Source organism: Phaseolus vulgaris, chromosome 1, assembly GCF_000499845.2.
Source record: "Phaseolus vulgaris cultivar G19833 chromosome 1, P. vulgaris v2.0, whole genome shotgun sequence".
Lineage (NCBI taxonomy): Eukaryota > Viridiplantae > Streptophyta > Magnoliopsida > Fabales > Fabaceae > Phaseolus > Phaseolus vulgaris.
Window position 1 is genome coordinate 5,962,522 of NC_023759.2, and position 21,229 is coordinate 5,983,750.

Below are 21,229 nucleotides of genomic sequence, written 5' to 3' on the forward strand. Positions count from 1 at the left end.
CAATTTTGTCCATTTTTTTACAATATATAGAATAGTGATTTTTTATTCCAAAGTTATATAATAGTAAAATTATATGTATATTATACATATTATTTGTTATTATTTTAAATCCTTCTATATTTATGAAATCAAATTGATATAATAAATATACTTTTTAAAGAATTCCAATAAGTTGCACGTGTGAAGTACTAGTATTAAATGTGTATCTTATGTGATTGATATTAATTCGGTGCTTGAAGAAGAAAAAATGGATGGTGAAGGAAAAAGAGGAAAGGCAGTGATAGTGGGAGGTAGCATAGCAGGTATCTCATGTGCACATGCTCTTACCTTAGCTGGTTGGGATGTTCTTGTGCTTGAGAAAACACCCTCTTCTCCAACTGGAAGCCCCACTGGTGCTGGCCTTGGACTCAACTCTTTCTCCCAACAAATCATTCAATCATGGCTTCCACACTCACAACAACTCCTACACAACACCACTATCCCTCTCACCATTGATCAGGTCCCACCCTTTTTCTTTCATTTTTTCTCTTTAATTATGAGTACTGATTTGGTAACACTTCACTAAGGAATATTTCCAAGGATATACCGATAAAAGGGGATCCTTTTCATCTTGGTGTATGATTCTCCTAATAGAAACTTAGTTTTATTTGCAAAATATAAAAACTTATTACTACTGTTGTATTGTTTTTACCCGAGCAGAACCATGTAACTGATAGTGAGAAGAAGGTCCACTGTGCATTGACAAGAGATGAGAGTTTCAACTTCAGAGCAGCACATTGGGCAGATCTTCATGGCCTTCTGTACACTGCACTGCCATCAGATATATTTTTATGGGGTCATCTTTTTCTCTCTTTCCATGTTGTAGATGGTAAGGGTTCTGTCATAGTAAAGGCTAAGGTTCTAGAAACTGGTAAGGTTGTAGAGATAGCAGGGGATTTGCTTGTTGCAGCAGATGGTTGTCTCTCTTCCATCCGCCAGAAATATCTCCCTGATTTTAAACTAAGGTTAGTATTCAACCCAATGGGATAAGACTTTTGTCATTTGTATTTCAAAATGGAGCTAACATTGATTTTCCTCTATCCTTCAATCTGGAAAGATAAATCATATTTGTACAATAAATTATACCACAAATTTACAACTAATAGAGAGAAAAAGTGAGAGAAGAATGAGATATAATAAATTATATGATGGAGGGAGATGGTCTCAAAGAACTGTGTATAAACTGTTGCACGAGTTGTAATATGAATAACACATTTCATCTGGAAAAGGTCCTTCAAGAAGATCTTGTATCTTTTACAGATATTCAGGCTATTGTGCATGGAGAGGGGTTCTTGATTTTTCGAAAATTGAGAATTCAGAAACCATCACTGGTATCAGAAAGGCATACCCTGATCTAGGAAAATGCCTGTACTTTGACTTGGCCTCAGGAACACACACTGGGCTGTATGAGCTGCCAAACAAAAGACTCAATTGGATTTGGTATGTGAATCAGCCTGAGGCTGAAGTTAAGGTAACTTTGTTCCCCATCCTTATACTTACAATATTAAATACCCAGAATGATAATAATCCTTAAATGATTTTTCTGTCATTCTTCTCCTCAAAACATATTCCTAATAAGGTCTATAAACTTTCTAGCATTATCTCTACTATGATCTCAAACTAGACTGTATTCATGCTTCCAGTTGTTGCACGTTATCTTGTGCTGATTGTAAGTTGATATTTGGGGCCAAAACTTCCCACTTTTCAGGGGACATCTGTGACAATGAAGGTAAACAGTGACATGATCCAAAAGATGCAGCAAGAAGCAGAAAAAGTTTTGATTCCTGAATTGGCAAAGGTCATAAAAGAAACAAGGGAACCTTTCTTGAATTTCATATATGATAGTGATCCCTTGGAGAAGATCTTTTGGGACAATGTGGTATTGGTAGGCGATGCACCACTCCTCACTGTGTTAGAAGCACAAACATGTCCATATTAGATGCAGCTGTGTTGGGCAAATGCTTGGAGAAGTGGGGAGCACAAAAGCTTGAATCAGCTTTAGAAGAGTATCAGTTCATTAGGCTACCAGTCACCTCCAAGCAAGTTCTCCATGCAAGGCGTCTAGGTCGCTTGAAACAAGGGCTGGTTCTACCTGATAGAGAACCTTTTGACCCAAAGTTGGTTAGGCCAGAGGATCATCAGGAGCTTCTAGTGAGGAACACTCCATTTTTTAATGACGTGCCCTTATCACTTGGTTTAATACCATCTGGTTGCTTGTAGCTTTGTGTTTTATTACTGCATTGACAATGGATGCATTACTTACCATCCATACAAGTATCGGTACACTTGAATTTGGAGGTGATAAAATTCAGTGACTTTCAGCTGATGTATTTTATATATATAGGAAAAATAAGAACTATACTTTACAAGGAATAGCCACAGTGTATAACACTCAATCCTTAGACTTGGTAGACACACCAAATGGAGCTTTATGACAGCTGTACAATAAAACAATAATCACAATTTTAATATTTTACCTCAAGATGGAAAATATAAATTGTATATAAACTAAATTATAGGTCCTTTTAGAGACTTTCTAAGGTTGTATGCAAGTTGGTTGTCAGAGCTAATAATACAATACCAAGTTCCTTGAAAAACAGCTCCTCTTTGACAAAAAGGATAATCGATATTTATGTGTATGGTTTCTCATGAAAAATCAATATTTATGTGGTTTTCTCATGAAAAATTGTATTAGATACTAAGGATAACTGAATATCACACTACAAATATTATATTAGCACATTTGTATTTTTATAGGATGAAAATGGTGGAAAAAAAACTAACATTGAATTAAGATAAAACATTTGAAGAGAACAATGTAATTTTCAAGATTTTAAGTACACTTTAAGTCTAATTTAAACTTACAAAATCGGCTTGTAAAGTTGCACTCACTTATATATTACTATAAATTAGTCTTATTTCATGCAATCCAAGCTTTTTCTTGATGGAAGAAATAGAGTGGCAACAAAATGATGTGAAGAGAAGGTGCTAGGATTCGTGAGATTGAAGGTGCAATGAAGAGGAAAAAGGTTAGGTCAACCTTTCCTAAGTTCACTATACCTAATAGGCTCACTAGTAAGAGAGACTTGGGAGAGAATGAGTGTTTAAGGTCAGAATTATTCATTTAATATTTGCAAATCTAAGTATGTGAGAGTAATTTGGAGTATTTATAGATGAATGTAGCTTGCTCTTTAAGCTACCATAACTCTAGTTAAGTAGACTTAACTATGACGAGTGTGGCTTAAAGAGGTTGTGTATACTCTTCTAAGGTGCTTTAGAAGCCCTTACTTGTGTGACAAGTTAGGGTTTATAGAGTATGTTTGTTTCATCTATAAAATACTCTAAAGAAATCAAAATACAAATCTTATACAGGTTTATTCTATTATTGTTACAAACAATTAATTTGTCTTTTATTCTTGTGTATGGTGGCTTGGATGATCCTCTATGAGGCTCCCTCCCTTCAAAAGGATCTATCCTCAAATTCGGTTTAAAGCGTCACTTTATGGAAAATGAATGACTTTAAGATCCTGTTGGTTCAAGAATCCACCTGACAAAAATAGTAAACATAAGAATAATACACAAGAGTTTTCTTTTTCTCTTCTCTGTTCTCGTGCCTTCCTCGAATTTCTGATTTACAAACGGAAGTTACTTCTTTGAGTCAAGGTGGAACATAGAATAATTTGGGATGAACTTGAAAATTTTGACCTGGTCCTAATTGTACCTGTCAATTCAAATGTTCTTGTTCTGATTCATCTATTTTCAGTCAAAGAAAATGAGAGGATCAAGCTATGCAATTCCTTCGTGGGTTGAATGAGCAATATCACAATATTAGGTCTCATGTGCTTCTTATAGAGTGCATACCTCCTATAACAAAAATATTTTCTTTTGTGGTTCCAAATGGCTAGTAATGTTTTAATTACAAATGTTAATGTAAATTCCAATTGTAATGTTGCTCCTATTACTTACACCGTTTGTGGGAAAAATGGTCACACCCAGTATGTCTGTTTTCGAAAAAATGGGTTTTTGAATCAAGATAATAACTCCTATAAGAACAATAATACTAGAAAAATATGCACTGTGGGAGGAGTGGTCATATCATAGGATCTTGTTACAAGAAACATGGCTATCCATTGGGTAATAAGTTCTACAATGGTAAGTCTTCTCAGGTTAATAATGTTGTTGTTTCTGATAAAATTCATTCTGAAAGATGTCAAAAGGGTTTGGAAACTGGAGATATACGTATTACACCAAAAAAACATCAAATCTTTTCTTATCTCTTTAAACAGAATGTCAATAGTAATCCCATGAATTGTGCTCAACTAAATCTCTTTCTATACTAATTCTACTCCCAAGATGTGAGATCATTCTCCAAATGATAATATCTTCACCTTGAACAATGTAAAAGATGCTAAAAAATTTTGGACTCTAATGCAATTGATCATGTTTGCATTTTTTTTTTATTTGAATTTATCTCTTATCATCACATTAAGCCAATTCTCATAAACTTACCTAATGGTCATAATGTATCTACTAATTTTTTTGTAATTGTTTTTTCAATCACAAAATTTATATCAACGATGTTTTATATGTTCTTCAATTTTCTTTTAATCTTATTTCCATTTCAAAACTTTCTTTTAATCTTCATTGTAAATTATTTGTTTTTTCCATTGCGTGATACATGACACTCAAACTACAAGAAGATTGTTTTAATTGATATTAATGTTGATTTGTATGTTCATAGAAACTTTTAGTGAAAGATACTTTCAAGAAAACGTTTACATGTTTTGTTTTACTTTGAGGAACTGATACTATGTTAACCAACTAGTGTTGATTGTATACTTACATTTGGGAACTAAACTTTTATGAAAGTAAGGAGTGACAAGATCCTAAAATTACTCCAATAAACACAAAAAGTTTGAACTTTGAGTTGTTCAATGTCATGAAAGAAACAAAGGAACCTTAATTGTCATGTATGATGGTGAACCCTAATAAGATCTTTTTGGGACAGTGTAGAATTATAGTTATTAGAAATCCAAGACACATTAAATATAAATGAAAAAGTTGAATAATGTATAAAAATACTTAAAAACCTAATATTTTTAAAAGTAGTATCATAACTTTTTGTATGAAATAGTGCATTCTTCGTCAATGTTAAATATCTCTATGCAACTTATTACATAGAAATTTACATAAAGTTCTTGCAAAATAATGTGACAAAAAATGCCATTAAGAGGGATGTGATATGGTTTCTTCAACACGTAAGAGGGAGTGTTGGGTTTGTAAGGAAGATAGAAAAACAAAAAGAATTTGAGGAGTATATATCACTTCGCATTATATACGCAGGAAAGCCCATGAGCATGCAAAACAAGTTTGATCTGTAGAAGCCAAAGAAGATAATTTTCATCGTTAAACTATGGAGGTGAGCTTCTTCTTCTCTAACTTTCCCATGGACCTTGATGAGAGGGATATGTGGAAGGTTTTCCATAGGCAGAGTAAGTTAAAGGATGTCTTCAATTCTAGAAGGCTAAACATAAAAAAATAGAGATTCAGTTTTGTAAGGTTTCAAGAGGAGTTGGATGTTGATGCCTTGGAAAGAAGGCTAAGTCTCATCTGGATAGAGGCCTGGAAGCTGTGAGTAGGGGTGGCAAAGTGGGGTGGGCTGGTCAGGCCGGCCCGCTGAAAAAAAACACGGGGCAAGTTGCTTATTTCAACCCGTTGGCTTGCTTAGACCCACCCCGCATAACCCGCAGCCCGCGCGAGCCAAATGCGGGGCGGGGAGGGTTTGTCCGCATAACTTAAAATGTATACTTTTTTTTTTTGCACCCCGTATTTTCTTCATGTTACCTCATATTTCGCATTCCGAAATTTTTAATAACATCTTACGATGCGTGTCTCATGAAAATAATATTATGAGACCATTTACCTAATGTATCTAAATAAAAATATTCAAAAAATTTATTTAAAAATTATTTTTAAAAAAAATATTTATTATGCGGGTTGGCCCTTAGGCCCACGGGGTGGGCCAACCCGCATTGCCACCCCTAGCTGCGAGTCAATAAACCAAAAATACAGGAGGCATAAAGAGACTAGAAAGGAGAGGAACGAAAGTCATAGAACAATGCAACTGAAATATGAATGGAGGCAGAAGGATCATAGACTAACGTATGCTCAGGCAGTTGGGAAGGAGAATCAAAAGAGGACACAAGGAGTTGTGGTACAGAGTGGGATCCATACAAGGGTAAAAGAGGATTGTGGTAAATGGCTACAAAAATGCTTTATAGGAAGGGTGGCGGATGTGGAGAAATTATAGATAGTGAGGCAGAGCTTTCTCATGGAGGGGTATAATTTTAATAGAATGAGATATTTAGGGGGACTATACGTGTTGTTATCGGGAGAATCAGATGAAGCTCTACAAAAATCTATTGAGGATAATAAGGAGACGTTTGCAGAATTTTTTGACTCTGTTGTGCCGTGGGACAACAGTTTTGTTGTGGAGGACAAGGTGGTTTGGGTCAGATGTAGGGGAATACCTTTAAAATTTTGGAACAAAAATTGCTTCAAACAAGTTGCTACCCTCGTAGGGGCTCTAATAGAAGTTGATGTTGCAACGTTACAACAGAAGGTGCTTGAGTTTGCAAGGCTGAAAGTGAGAGTTCCAGTGGGTGGAGATTCACGTTTGATGAAGAACATATGGTTTAACAACGTTGAATGTTAGGTTGCCTTTGAAGAGGAAGTTGTAAATACGTCTTGTTGGTACCAACATCAGAGGAGGGAGATGGAAGATGAGTTCTCGGATGTGGGGTTGGAGAAGAAGCTCGGCGAGGAGTTCTTTGAGTCAGAGGGGTTCGATTATGGTGGCCAACTGGAAGGTGGTGTGTTTGGTAGTGAAGATGTTTTGGTGAGAGGTCTGGCGGAGGAGGCATTGCATCAAGGGAGGGACGTAGATTCAAGGGAGCGACGCGTGCAACATAAACTCGAATGGGGGCAGGCTGTCTAAGTGCAGAGAGAGGTTTCCTAAATTGGTGGAACAAGATGATTGCATGAATAAAGGGGGAGAGGACAACTTCTATGAAAATGGTATGTTAGAAAAGAAAAAGGGCAACGTGGCTAATAAGTGTGCAACGGCTAGTGAGGAGTGTGACCTAATTACTAATGGGCCAGTTGCCCAAAGGAGGGAAGGGTATGAGTTTAGCGTTTTTATGGACCAGGATCCAGAGGATGTGGAAAATGAACAAGTAGGGGGTGCAACAAGTAAATGTTTTTCAGAGGTCCAGTGCAATGCCATTAACGACGATTGGGAATGGTGGCACGACATTCCCGGGGAGCAGTTCTCAGGCATGCAGTCGCATGGAAAAGTGAGGCTTCTTTCGGTGATAGAGATCCATGAAGATGAAGGTTCCGCCACGGGGTCATGGTGAGGGTGTGCGGACGACGCCGACAAAGTGAAACGACGTGCGTCTGGGCGCACGGAGCGACGCTATTCAGGGAAAAACCTATGATCTCCTTTGATGTTATTTGATGAAGGCCTGGTGGAAATTGTGTGCAGTAGGGGAGGCGCGGTCATGGAGGAGAAGGAAGACGACAAAACGGTTGCCGGTGATAATTGCAGAGTGACCTCTTCTCCATGTAACGCCGTGAGCAAATGCAACGAAGGAGATGAGATGTTTAGCACACAACCGAGGAGGAAAAGCTTGTTGGGTCTCATACCTGTGAAGATTTCAACATCCAATCTGTGGGATCTAAGGTTAGATACTCAGTGTCTCAGTAATAGTTTATCTGATAGTGCTGCTAAGAACTATAACAGGATGTTTTGGATGAATAACGAGCACTCTAAAGTTGTTAGAGTTTGGAAAACTGGAAAAGAGGTGGGGCATTCTTACTCGGGGGAGGAGGAAGTCGTTATTGATTGTTTACAAGCAATGGAGATGAGGCAAAAATCAACGGTTAATAAGGGGAGTACAAATAGGGTGGAGAATAGTTTGTCTGATGATGAAGCTAATTAGTATGAATATAAGGTGAGTGGGGGGAAGCATTAAAATAAAATATTTGGGCGATTTGATTCAGAAAGAACAGGCAAATTTTATATGTATTCAGGAGCAAAGTGGTAGGAGTTGGGTAAGGAAGAGATTTTTAAAATGTGGGGCATAAACGAAGTCGAGTGGGCTCAGAACGGAAATGATAATGGTGCAGGAGGGGTGATTATGATGTGGAGGAGAAATTTCTTTCGTCCAAGCAGCATTACTAATGAGAGTAATTACAATATTATTGAGGGGCAATGGAGGATAGGAGAGGCTATTCAGATTACCATTGTTAATATGTATGTGTCAAGGGAATGGTTGGATAAGTGGCCCGATAGTAGGTACTATGTTCTAGACAGGTTAGTGTCTGATCATTGTGCCTTAGTGTTAAAAACAAAAATCAAGAATTGCGGTGCAAAACCATTTAGAAGCTTGGACATTTGGTAAAAAGATAATAGGTTAAAGGCTTTTATCTGTGACAGATGAGGAAGTTATAAGGTGCAAGGAAGCGGGATTTTCATCTTTAAAGAGAAGTTGAAAATGTTGAAAGCAGATTTAAAAGTCTGGAACAGAGAGGTTTTTGGTAATGTTTTCCAGTAAGGGGAGGAGATTCATAAGAGATTACAGGAGCTAGATACAAAGGATGATGAGAGCGAGTTGGATGAGGTAGGAAGGGAGGAGAGAAAATGGTTATTAGCGTATTAGAGAAGAAACAGTCTCAACCAAGAAGCATTATTACAACAGAAGGCTCGTTTCAGGTGGTTGAAGCAAGGGGATTTGAACTTGAAATACTTCTATTCGGTTATTAAATGGAGAAGAATAAGGAATGGTCTCGGAGGGAATAAAGAAGAGGGTCAGTGGTTTGAAGATCAAGGTGCTATGAAGGAAAAGGTTTGAGACTTCTTCAAAGAAAGGTTTAAGGGAGAAGATTGTCAACGGGTTAGGCTAGATAATGCAGAGTTCAACAAGATCACAGAAGAAGATAATGTGATGCTGGTAGGAAGGATAACTGAAGAGGAAGCAAAGCATGTCATGTGGAGTTGCGATAGCGATAAAAGCTTGGGTCTCGACGGTTTTAATTTCGACTTTATAAAGTTCTGCTGGAAAGAGATGAAGGAAAACATTCTAAGAGTTGTTCATAATTTTGAGGAGGACAGAAAGTGGCCAAGGGGGTCAAATGCTTCGTTTATTTCCTAGATCCCTAAAGTTGACAATCTACAACATTTGAATGATTTCAGACCAATTTCTTTGATCTGTTGTCTGTATAAGATTGTGGCACAAATCCTGTCTATGAAGTTGAAGAAAGTGCTACGAAAGGTCATTGATGGAAGGCAGTCTGCATTCCTGAAGGGCAGGTGACTTATGGACGGTGTTCTAGTAACTAATAACGTTTTGGAAGAGGTAAAGAGGAGGAAAAGTAGTTATGTTTTCTTCAAGGTTGATTATGAAAAAGCTTATGACTCATTAATTTGGGATTTTGTGTACTACATGATGGAAAGGTTAGGCTTCTGTGGGAAATGGGTTGGATGGATAAAAGCATGTCTCGAGTATGCTTTTGTATCGGTGTTAGTGAATGGAAGCCTCACTCAGGAGTTTAAGCCAAAAAAGGGGTTGAGACAAGGATACCTTCTAACACCGTTTCTCTTCATTATTGTGGCAGAAGGGTTAACTGGGGTCATAAGGAAGGTAGTTGAGAAAGACTTATTAGAAAGTGTGGAGATCGAGGGAAGGGGTATCAAGGTTAACATGCTTCAGTATACGAACGATACATTGTTCTTCTGCAAAGCGAAAGCACAAAGCGTGTTTGTCATCAAGGTGATTCTGGACTGCTTTGAACTTCCCTCAAGTTTAAAGGTTAATTTCCAGAAGAGTAGTGTTGGAGGAGTGGGTTGTAGCTATTGTCTGACTCAGTATTTTGCGGCTATTTTGAACTGTGAAACAATGAACACACCGTTCAAATATCTGGGCGTGTTTGTAGGTGGATGCCAAAAAAGAGGTAGGTTCTAGGAAGGGATGGTGGAAAGAGTGAGAAACATATTAGGCAGATGGAAAGGTAAATTTATATCTATGGCAAGACAACCCTGTCTGACTAAATCTGTGTTATCTGCACTTTCCTTGTTTTACATGTTCATGTTTAAAATGTTGAACCTTGTGGTGTTCAATGTTTTGAAGAATCCAAATCCTTTGAAGGATGATGAAGCCTCTGCTTTGCTTGTTGCTGCTGTGCTGGCTTTAGCCTTGTTCTGGGGTAGTTCAATGTTGTAATCAACACTTAGATTAAATCTCAAAGCAATTAGCATCTCAATTTTAACAAAGCAAAATGATTTTCAAACTAAGTTGAAACAACCGATTGTTTTGTCGAAACAACCGATTGTTTACACTTAGATGTTTTGAGAAAGTTTGAAAACTATTTTTGAATGGTGTTTTTTGTTAAGTAACAAAACAACCGATTGATTCGAGGAAACAATCGATTGTTTGTTTTAAAACCATAACAGAAGAACTGTTTTCTTTGACTGAGCTTTAAATGTTTTAACTGAATACGCTCTAGTCATTAAATGCTTTGACCAATCTATTTTAAATGCAATTAAGAGTTTGTTAAGATTTGATAACAAACTATATTCTTAGATATATTCTGAAAAACAGTTTTGATATATTAAGAATCTTGAAACAAAGTTTTCATAGAAGAGTTTTTCAAAGTATTCTGAGATTGCTAAAGAGTTGAGAGATTGATCAAGGTGCTGAATAGGGATTCTACTTGTATTGATTTCAGATTTCCATCTGTAACAAGTGTAATCTTTGTAAACTGCTGAACAATTCGTTTGTGTGTGTTGCTGAGATTGGTTGTGTGTTCTTGAGGTGTTCAAGATCAGCAATCTTAGTGTTGGCCAAGGAAAGTGTGTTTCTTGAGGTGTTCAAGGTCATTCTCTTGGTTGTGGTGTAAGTGATCAAGTGGTGATTGCTCAGTGGATATCCTTAGTGTTTCTGAGAAGACTGGATGTAGCTCTAGTTGGAGTGAACCAGTATAAACATCTGTGTACAATCTTTCTATCCCTAACTCTTTAATTTCAGTTTGTTTGTTGTTTGCTGGTATAAACAACCGATTGTTTTTCTTGATATCAATGTTTTGCTTGCTGTTTTGGCTAACTAAATTGCTGAATCAATTGGTTTCTGAAATAAGTTCATTCTAGCTTTGAAAAGTTTGCAAAAACCCCTTTAAACAATTCAACCCCCTCTAGTTTAAAGTCATCTTTTTTAACATAAAATGTCGACAATAGTGGTGAAGGAGTTAGTGAAGTTGCAAAAGAATTTCTTGTGGGGATGAGATTCGGAAGGAAGCAAAATTGTTTGGGTCTCGTGGAAAAAGGTGTGTCATCCAAGGGAAGAAAGGGGGTTAGGAATGTTTGACATTCGACGGTTCAACACGACTCTGCTAGGAAAGTGACTTTGGCGTTACAGGCATGAAGAGAAGGGCTTGTGGAAAGAAGTGTTGGATTCTATGTAAAAAGGGTGGTAGGTGTTGAACCAAGTGGTGTTCAATGTTTTGAAGAATCCAAATCCTTTGAAGGATGTTGAAGCCTCTGCTATGCTTGATGTTGCTGTGCTGGTTTAAGCTTTGTTCTGGGGTAGTTTATATGTTTTAATCCACCCTGTGATTAAATCTAAAGCATTAGCATTCTCAATCTTTGTGAAAGTAAAATATTTTCAAACTAAGTTAAAACAACCGATTGTTTTGTCGAAACAACCGATTGTTTATACTTAGGTGTTTTGAGAAAAAGATTAAAAACTGTTTTGAATGGTTGAACTGTTAAGTACCAAAACAACCGATTGATTCGAGGAAACAACCGATTGTTTGTTTTGGGACCATAACAGAAAAATTGTTTTCTTTGACTGAGCTTTAAATGTTTTAACTGCTTACGCTCCAGTCATTAAATGCTTTGACCAATCTTTTAATGCAATTTAAGAGTTTGTTAAGATTTGATAACAAACTACATCTTTGAATAAATTTAGAAAAACAGATTTAACAAAAAAAGAATCTTTGACAAAGTTTTTCTAAGAGAGTTTTTTTCAAAGTGCTGAGATTGCTAAGAGTTTGTGATTAATCAAAGTGTTGGAATAGGATTTTGCTTGTATTGATTTCAGATTATCTTCTGTAACAAGTGTAATCCTTGTACTTTGTTGAACAATTTCGTTTCTGTGTTTGCTGAGATTGATTGTGTGTTCTTGAGGGGTTCAAGATTAGCAATCTTAGTGTTGGCCAAGGAGAGTGTGTTTCTTGAGGTGTTCAAGGTCATTCTCTTGGTTGTTGTGTAAATGATCAAGTGGTGATTGCTCAGTGGATATCCTCAGTGTTTCTGAGAAGACTGGATGTAGCTCTGGATTTGGAGTGAACCAGTATAAACAACTGTGTACAATTTCTCTATCCCAATCTATTTAAATTCAGTTTTGTCATTTAATAACTTGTATAAACAACCGATTGTTTCGGTAAAACAACCGATTGTTTTTCCAGTATTGTGCTTTTGCTTTATGTTTTGAAAAACTGAATTCTTAATCAAGGTTTTCTTGAAGTATTTTTCATTCTAAACTTAAAAGTTTACTAAAATCTTTCTTAAACAATTCACCCCCCTCTCGTTTAAGGTCATATATTCTAACAATTGGTATCAGAGCTTGGTTCTTGAAAGTTATTCAAGTTGATCAAAAATCTTTTCTATGGCTGGAAAACTATCTTTTGAGGAAGGTGCTTCAATCTACAAACCTCCTTTATTCTGTGGATTGAATTATAAGTTTTGGGAAGCAAGAATGAAAATCTTTATTGAATCTCAAAGAATTTGGGATTCAATTGAGAATGGTCCTTACATTCCAAAGTTCAAAAAGGATAATTCTTTCATTGCAAAACCTTTGTCCAAATGGACAAATGATGAATGTAAGATGGCCCAGCTTGATCGGTCTGCTCAAAACATTATAACTTCTGCACTAGATACTAATGAATTTTTCAAGATATCAAAGTGCAAAGCTGCTAAGGAAATGTGGGAGACACTCAAGGCTGCTCATGAACCAAAGGAAGCAATGACAAAAAGTCAAGCAAGAAGGAAAAGAAGGCAAAATAAGAAAAGCCTCAATCTTTGCTTCATTGCCAGAAAGGAGGATGACTCAAGTAGTGTAAGTTCATCAAACTCTTCAAATTCTGAAAATTATGGTCAATTGTTTCAAGCCTTTCAAGAAACGCATGAAGAAGCCAACCGATTGGCTCTCTTGAACAATCGGTTAAAAGAAAAGAACAGCTGGCTAGAAAACAGAGTAAAAACATTGGAAGAGGATTTAGAACATTCAAAAATGGATTTTGAAAATCTGGAAATCATTTACAAAAACTCCTCTTGCAAGTGTGATACTCTAGTTTGTGAAAATTGCGAAAATCTTGAAAAGAAGGTCCACTATCTTGTTAAAACAGTGGATAAGCTTTCTAAAGGCCAATCCAACTTTGAGAGTGTGCTAGCATCTCAAAATTGTGTTTTTGGAAAATCTGGATTGGGTTTTAATCCACAAAACAAACAAGATAGATTTTCAAAATCATTTTCGAAAATGCCAGAAAAACAATCGATTGGACCATCGAAACAACCGATTGTTACATGCTTCTATTGCATGAAAAGAGGTCATTCTGTGATGTTCTGTAAAATCAGAAAACATGTTGTTCCTAAAGGGCTTATGAAGTGGATTCCTAAGGGAAATAAAGCTTTATTTGATAAGTATAAACCAGATGGACCCACATTCATAAGGGGACCAAATCTTTGTACTTGAAAATCTCTTTTGTAGGAAATCTTGGAGGAGAGCAAGCAATTTTGGTAGACAGTGGATGCTCCAAGCATATGACAGGGGACAAATCAAAGTTCCTGAGAATATCCTTTAAGCAAGAGGGTCATGTCACCTATGGAGACAACAACAAAGGAAGAATTCTTGGGAGAGGATCCATAGGAGATGAGAGCATCTTGGTGATTCATGATGTGCTCTTTGTTGAAGGCCTAAAGCATAATCTGCTGAGCATTAGCCAACTTTGTGACAAGGGATATCAAGTGATGTTCAAGTCAAACACATGTGAAATCTGTCTACCCAACACCAAAGAGGTAATGTTGGTAGGTAAGAGAGTTAACAATGTGTATCTTCTAGATATCTCTTCACCATGTTCAATTAGATGTCTTCTATCCAAGCAAGATGAATCTTGGCTTTGGCATAGAAGAATTGCTCATATTCACATGAATCATTTGAACAAGCTAATATCAAAGGATCTTGTGATTGGGCTGCCAAAACTCAAGTTTGAGAGGGATCACATTTGTGAAGCATGCCAAAAAGGGAAACAAGTGAAAAGTTCTTTTAAAACCAAAAATGTTGTCTCTTCTTTGAGACCTCTTGAACTTCTTCACATGGATCGCTTTGGACCCTCTAGAACTATGAGTCTTGGTGGAAATTATTATGCTCTTGTTATTGTTGATGATTTCTCTAGGTACACTTGGACTTTGTTCTTGGAATCAAAGAGTGATGCCTTTGCTGCATTCAAAAAGCTAGCAAGAAGACTACAAAACACAAAGAGCAGCAACATAGGTTCTATAAGGAGTGATCATGGAGGAGAATTTCAGAATGAGAAGTTTGGCAAATTCTGTGAGAAGTTGGGAATTCTGCACAATTTCTCTGCACCAAGAACACCACAACAAAATGGAGTTGTAGAGAGGAAGAACAGGTCTCTTGAAGAGCTTGCAAGAACAATGCTTAGTGAATCATCACTTCCTAAGTATTTTTGGGCAGATGTAGTGAGCACCTCTTATTATGTGATGAATAGGGTGCTTATAAGGCCCATTTTGAAGAAAACTCCATATGAACTTTTCAATGGAAGGAAGCCCAACATCAGTCACCTCAAAGTCTTTGGCTGCAGCTGTTTCGTTCTCAACAATGGAAAAGAAAGCTTGGGAAAGTTTGATGAGAAAGCCGACCTTGGTATATTCATTGGTTATTCACTCACAAGTCATGCATATAGAGTCTACAACAAGAGTTTGATGACTATAGAAGAATCAGTTCACGTTGTCTTTGATGAGGTAGACCGCAGAATCAGTCAGATCCCAAAGACCAGTGCTGAGGAAGATGAACAGAGCATCAGTTTGGAGAAGCTGGAAATCTGTGCAGAAAAACAACCGGTTGATTCGCAGAAACAACCGATTGAAATTCTGCAACAGAGTGAGCTGCCCAAAGAGTGGAGGATTCCTAGAGATCTGTCAGTGGATAACATCATAGGGCAGATAAAGGAAGGTGTCTCCACACGTAGTTCCATCCCAAACTTCTGCAGACACACAGCTTTTGTCTCTCAAATTGAACCAAAGTCAATTGAGGAAGCTCTCAAGGATGAGAAGTGGGTTGAAGCTATGTATGAAGAGCTAAATCAGTTTGAAAGGAATGAGGTATGGTTTCTTGTCCCTAAAACTAATGAAATGAATATTATTGGTTCAAAATGGGTTTTCAGGAACAAGCTAGATGAGGATGGTGTGATCACAAGGAACAAAGCAAGGCTAGTTGCCAAAGGCTACAATCAAGAAGAGGGCATAGGCTATGGTGAAACCTTTGCTCCTGTTGCTAGATTGGAGGCTGTGAGGTTGTTGCTGGCCTTTGCATGTATAAGTGGTTTTAAACTCTTCCAAATGGATGTAAAGAGTGCCTTCTTGAATGGCTACATCAATGAGGAAGTCTATGTAGATCAACCACCGGGCTTTGAAGATCACAAGTATCCCAACCATGTCTTCAAGTTGAAGAAAGCTTTGTATGGACTGAAACAAGCTCCAAGGCAGTGGTATGAGAGACTTAGCAACTTTCTGCTATCTCATGGTTATGAAAGAGGAATGGTAGACAAGACTCTCTTCATCAAGAAGTCAAATGCAGAAATAATTCTTGTGCAAATCTATGTTGAATAATATCATCTTTGGTGCTACACAAGATAGATTGTGTGAAGAATTTGTGGTTGTAATGAAAGATGAGTTTGAAATGTCTATGATGGGAGAACTATCTTTCTTTCTTGGATTGCAGGTTAAGCAAACAAAGGATGGGATCTTCTTAAGTCAATCAAAGTATTGCAAGGAGATTCTCAAGAAATTTGAAATGGAGAATTGCAAAGAAGCAAGCACTCCAATGCCATCAGGCTGTTACATGGATGCTGATGCTGCTGGAAAGAGTGTAGATCAAACAAAATACAAAGGTTTGATTGGATCTTTGCTATATCTAACAGCTAGTAGGTCGGACATCATGTTTGCGGTGTGTCTATGTGCAAGATATCAAGCAAAAAGAATTCTGAAATATCTCAAAGGAACATCATCTGTAGGATTATGGTATCCTTCTCACTCTCCAATACATTTAATTGGTTATTCAGATTCTGACTTTGCAGGTTGCAAGCTAGATAGAAAGAGCACAAGTGGCACTTGTCACCTTCTTGGCTCAAGCCTAATATCATGGCATAGCAAGAAGCAAGCATGTGTTGCTCTCTCTACTGCTGAGGCTGAATATATAGCTGCTGGTAGCTGTTGTGCACAGATTCTATGGCTCAAGCAACAACTTGCAGATTTTGGTTTACAAATCAGCAAGGTTCCCTTGATGTGTGATAACACAAGTGCCATCAATCTTACCAAAAATCAGATTCAGCACTCAAGGACCAAACATATTGAGATAAGACATCATTTCATCAGGGATCATGTACAAAATGGGAACTGTGAAGTGAAGTTTGTGGAGACCAAACTGCAGTTAGCTGACATTTTCACAAAGCCTTTACCAAAAGAGAGGTTTTTCTTCTTAAGAAATGAGTTAGGCATTCTTGATCTTAATAATCTCTCCCAAATCTGTTTTTGATACATGCTAAAGTCTATTTGTGAAGACAAATAGGGGGAGAATTTATTGGTTCTTGTATATCTTTGTCTGATACTGCATAAAATGTTAAAATCTCTGATATGAAAGTGTTTTCTGCTGCTGCTGATAGAAACAACCGATTGTTTTGTGTAATCAACCGGTTGTTTATTATGTTTCATGCTTTAAAAGAGTAATAAACTGACTTGTTGCTGTAAGAAGCTTTGGATAGTATAAATGTTTTTTCTGCAGCAACTACTTCAGATTTAATTAGATCAAACACAAGCACCAGGGATTTGCTTCATCAAATAGGGGGAGATTGTTGAACCAAGTGGTGTTCAATGTTTTGAAGAATACAAATCCTTTGAAGGATGTTGAAGCCTCTGCTATGCTTGATGTTGTTGTGCTGGTTTAAGCTTTGTTCTGGGGTAGTTTATATGTTGTAATCCACCCTGTGATTAAATCTAAAGCATTAGCATTCTCAATCTTTGTGAAAGTAAAATGTTTTCAAACTAAGTTAAAACAACCGATTGTTTTGTCGAAACAATCGATTGTTTATACTTAGGTGTTTTGAGAAAAAGATTGAAAACTGTTTTGAATGGTTGAACTGTTAAGTACCAAAACAACCGATTGATTCGAGGAAACAACCGATTGTTTGTTTTGGGACCATAACAGAAAAACTATTTTCTTTGACTGAGCTTTAAATGTTTTAACTGCTTACGCTCCAGTCATTAAATGCTTTGACCAATCTTTTAATGCAATTTAAGAGTTTGTTAAGATTTGATAATAAACTACATCTTTGAATAAATTCAGAAAAACATATTTAACAAAAAAAGAATCTTTGACAAAGTTTTTCTAAGAGAGTTTTTTTCAAAGTGCTGAGATTGCTAAGAATTTGTGATTAATCAAAGTGTTGGAATAGGATTCTGCTTGTATTGATTTCAGATTATCTTCTGTAACAAGTGTAATCCTTGTACTCTGTTGAACAATTTCGTTTCTGTGTTTGCTGAGATTGGTTGTGTGTTCTTGAGGTGTTCAAGATCAGCAATCTTAGTGTTGGCCAAGGAGAGTGTGTTTCTTGAGGTGTTCAAGGTCATTCTCTTGGTTGTTGTGTAAGTGATCAAGTGGTGATTGCTCAGTGGATATCCTCAGTGTTTCTGAGAAGACTGGATGTAGCTCTGGATTTGGAGTGAACCAGTATAAACAACTGTGTACAATTTCTCTATCCCTATCTCTTTAAATTCAGTTTTGTCAATTAATAACTTGTATAAACAACCGATTGTTTCGGTAAAACAACCGATTGTTTTTCCAGTATTGTGCTTTTGCTTTATGTTTTGAAAAACTGAATTCTTAATCAAGGTTTTCTTAAAGTATTTTTCATTCTAAGCTTAAAAGTTTACTAAAATCTTTCTTAAACAATTCACCCCCCTCTCGTTTAAGGCCATATATTCTAACAGTAGAGTCTTCGGGACCAAAGAAAAGGTAGATCAGATTTCCTGTGGAGGAAAAACTTATAGGATGTATGGTCTTTTAAAGGATGGAAAGATGAGTTTGAGGATAATTGTACATGGAAAGTTGGGAATGAGAGGGAGATTAGGTTATGGGAGGATAGATGGGTGGATAATATGACGCTCAAGGACAATTTTTCGAGGCTTTTCTCCATTGTTGTTTATATGGAAGCATTCATTTTCCAAGGATGGGTGAGGTCTGAAAATTCAGAATGATCATGGAAGATTGAGTGGAGAAGAAATTTGTTCGAATGGGAAAATGTTCAAGAACAACAAATGATGCAACTTTTGAGAGAGAAGAGGGTAGGGGTAGATAAAGATGATTGTTGGGTGTGGAAAGATTACGCAACAACAGTGTACACAGCCAAATTTGCATACGATATTCTTAAGGAAGATGCTCAGGTGAATGAGAAGGATCTGTTTCAGAGTTTCTGGAGGATAAAGACACAACCATCATCCCATCTCACAACATGGAGGGTTTTGGAAGACAAAATAGTGTCTAAGGTGAATTTGGCTAGAAGGGGAGTTTGCGTGACAAATATCATATGCTACATGTGTGGGGAGGAAGAGGAAAACACATTTCACCTCTTCAGTACGTGCAGAGTTGCTTGGCTTGTGTGGGCTAAGTGCTATGAGTGGATGGGGTTGGCAGTGACGGATCACCAGGAGCCTAAAAAGCACTTTGCTAACTTCAAGGTGAGTGGAGCCAAAGATAGTGTTAATTTGATTTGGAGTTGTGTGTGGATAGCAGTTGTAGAAGAATTATGGAAAAACAAGAACAAAAGAATTTTTAGAGGTGTAAGGATAGATCATAATGAGATTTTTTATCTAGCTCAACTGAAAACTTGGTCTTGGATAAAGTCCAAGGCACATGGGGTTTGTTTCTCCTACTCTAATTGGTGCTTTGAACCACTAGTTTGCATGAAGTCTGTCAAAAACTTGTAGGAGGACTTTTTTTAGACGTGGGACTATGTTTGGTAGTTATGTCTTGTAGGATAGGCTCTTTTAACGTTTTTTCGTTGGGTATGGAGGTAAGAAGGTGAACTTCTTAGGGAAGTCTTTTGTATACGGATTAAGGTATTCCTGAAATACCTCATATTTATTTATTCATTTTTTGTTGATAAAAAAATGGTTATTTTTTTATTTTTTTATACTATTATAACAATACTTCTTTCAAAGGCAAAACTAAAATATAGTTGCATATTATTGAGCTTATACTCACCTACAAAATTATAACACTTTTGAAAAAAAAAATGTCTATATTACGTAATCTCAATCTTATTATGATACATTCAACAACTTTAGAATTTTAACAAAATTTAAACTGATACTGTATTTGTATTTATTGATGTTGTACTTCTCACCAATTTTGCTTGACATCTCTCAAGGGTAACAAGTAAAAGAAATCTTAAAGTCATAAAAATTAACTTTTATATGAAAAAGGTTGATGATAATTACTTAAGTATTAGTTTTTCTTAGTTTTGAACAAATTTTGAACCATAAACCCAAACATTTTTCTTATATGAATATTCAATCTTTTTACTAAATAACTTTATTGCATGTATGGCTATGGACATGTTGCCTATGCATGAGATATTAATAGGCTTTTTCTTCCTATCCTCACAATTTCTAATTGCAGTCCCATAATTTTGAAAATATATTTTACCTTTTGTAAAAGTGACTTCATATATCCTGCTCCAAAAATCTTTCAGAACAAGTTTTTTCGAGTTTCTGGAAAATGGTTTCAAGAACAAAATTTCTGACATTCAAAATAGGTTTTTCAGAACAAGCTTTTGAGAACAAATGAAATAGATTTTGGAACGAGCTTTTCGAAACAAGCTTTCCATTAATATACAATATACTCCAGAAGGAACTTTTCAAAACAAATTTTTCAGAACAATTTTTCCAAAACACATGAAATGAATTTCAGAAAACCTTTCTCTCTTCGGTTTTCTTTTTCACTTTTCCAGTTGGTGTTTGAAACCTTTGATTATTTGATACTTTTTAAGTTTTTAGGTTCTTAGTGTGAAGTGTTGAAATGTTTTTGCCTGTTTTGTTTGAAGTGTTATGTTAAACGATGAATTATGTATTTTTTTTATAAGGTTGATCCACCCTTAATCACTTCTTTCTCTCTATGAATGTAGCATGTGATGAAGAATAAAGGTGTAAGTGACAGCGGAAGAAGAAGTGATGGCGGAAGAGTAACAATAGCAGCACAATGCATGTGGGAGGATATTGATCATAAGATCTTTCTCCATGCACACCAAATCAGTTAAATCTTTTTCCTAATGTTCCAATATTTTAAAATTGAAATTTAAAATACCAATTAAATCGTAAATGAAGATCTTTTGTCCTCATCAAAGATTCCTTACGATTCTAGTATGATTTTCCTTGGTTTTTATTTTGATTTTCACTTTAAAGGTTGGAGTTAATCTTTTTTTTTTTTGGTACATTACCTCACTGATTCTGAAGTTTGATTAAGTTTTATCTATTTCCAGTAAAATATTTTAGATTAAGCCACTGTTTACTAATTAATTATTTCTTTTGTTTCTTGAATTTCTTTAATATTTTAATGAATATATTACGAGAAAATCATGAAATAGAAACCAATTTTTAAAGATAAAACAATTAGTTGCAATAATAACTAAATTAGAGACCATTTTAGAAATTAAAAAAAAAATTGATTTCTAAGTTAGTTTCTATTATTGTTAAATAGTTTCTAAATTGTTATCTAATTAGCAACCAATGTTTTTCGATTTGGTGTTTAGGGTTTAGGGTTTAGGGTTTAGGGTTTAGGGT

The 21,229-nt window shown here is 36.2% G+C and overlaps 1 pseudogene; it reads left to right on the forward strand.

Annotated features, from left to right (window-relative positions):
• The first annotated feature begins 210 nt into the window (after window positions 1-210).
• LOC137813353 (uncharacterized) lies at window positions 211-2,412 on the forward strand (annotated as a pseudogene).
• Window positions 2,413-21,229: the final 18,817 nt, after the last annotated feature.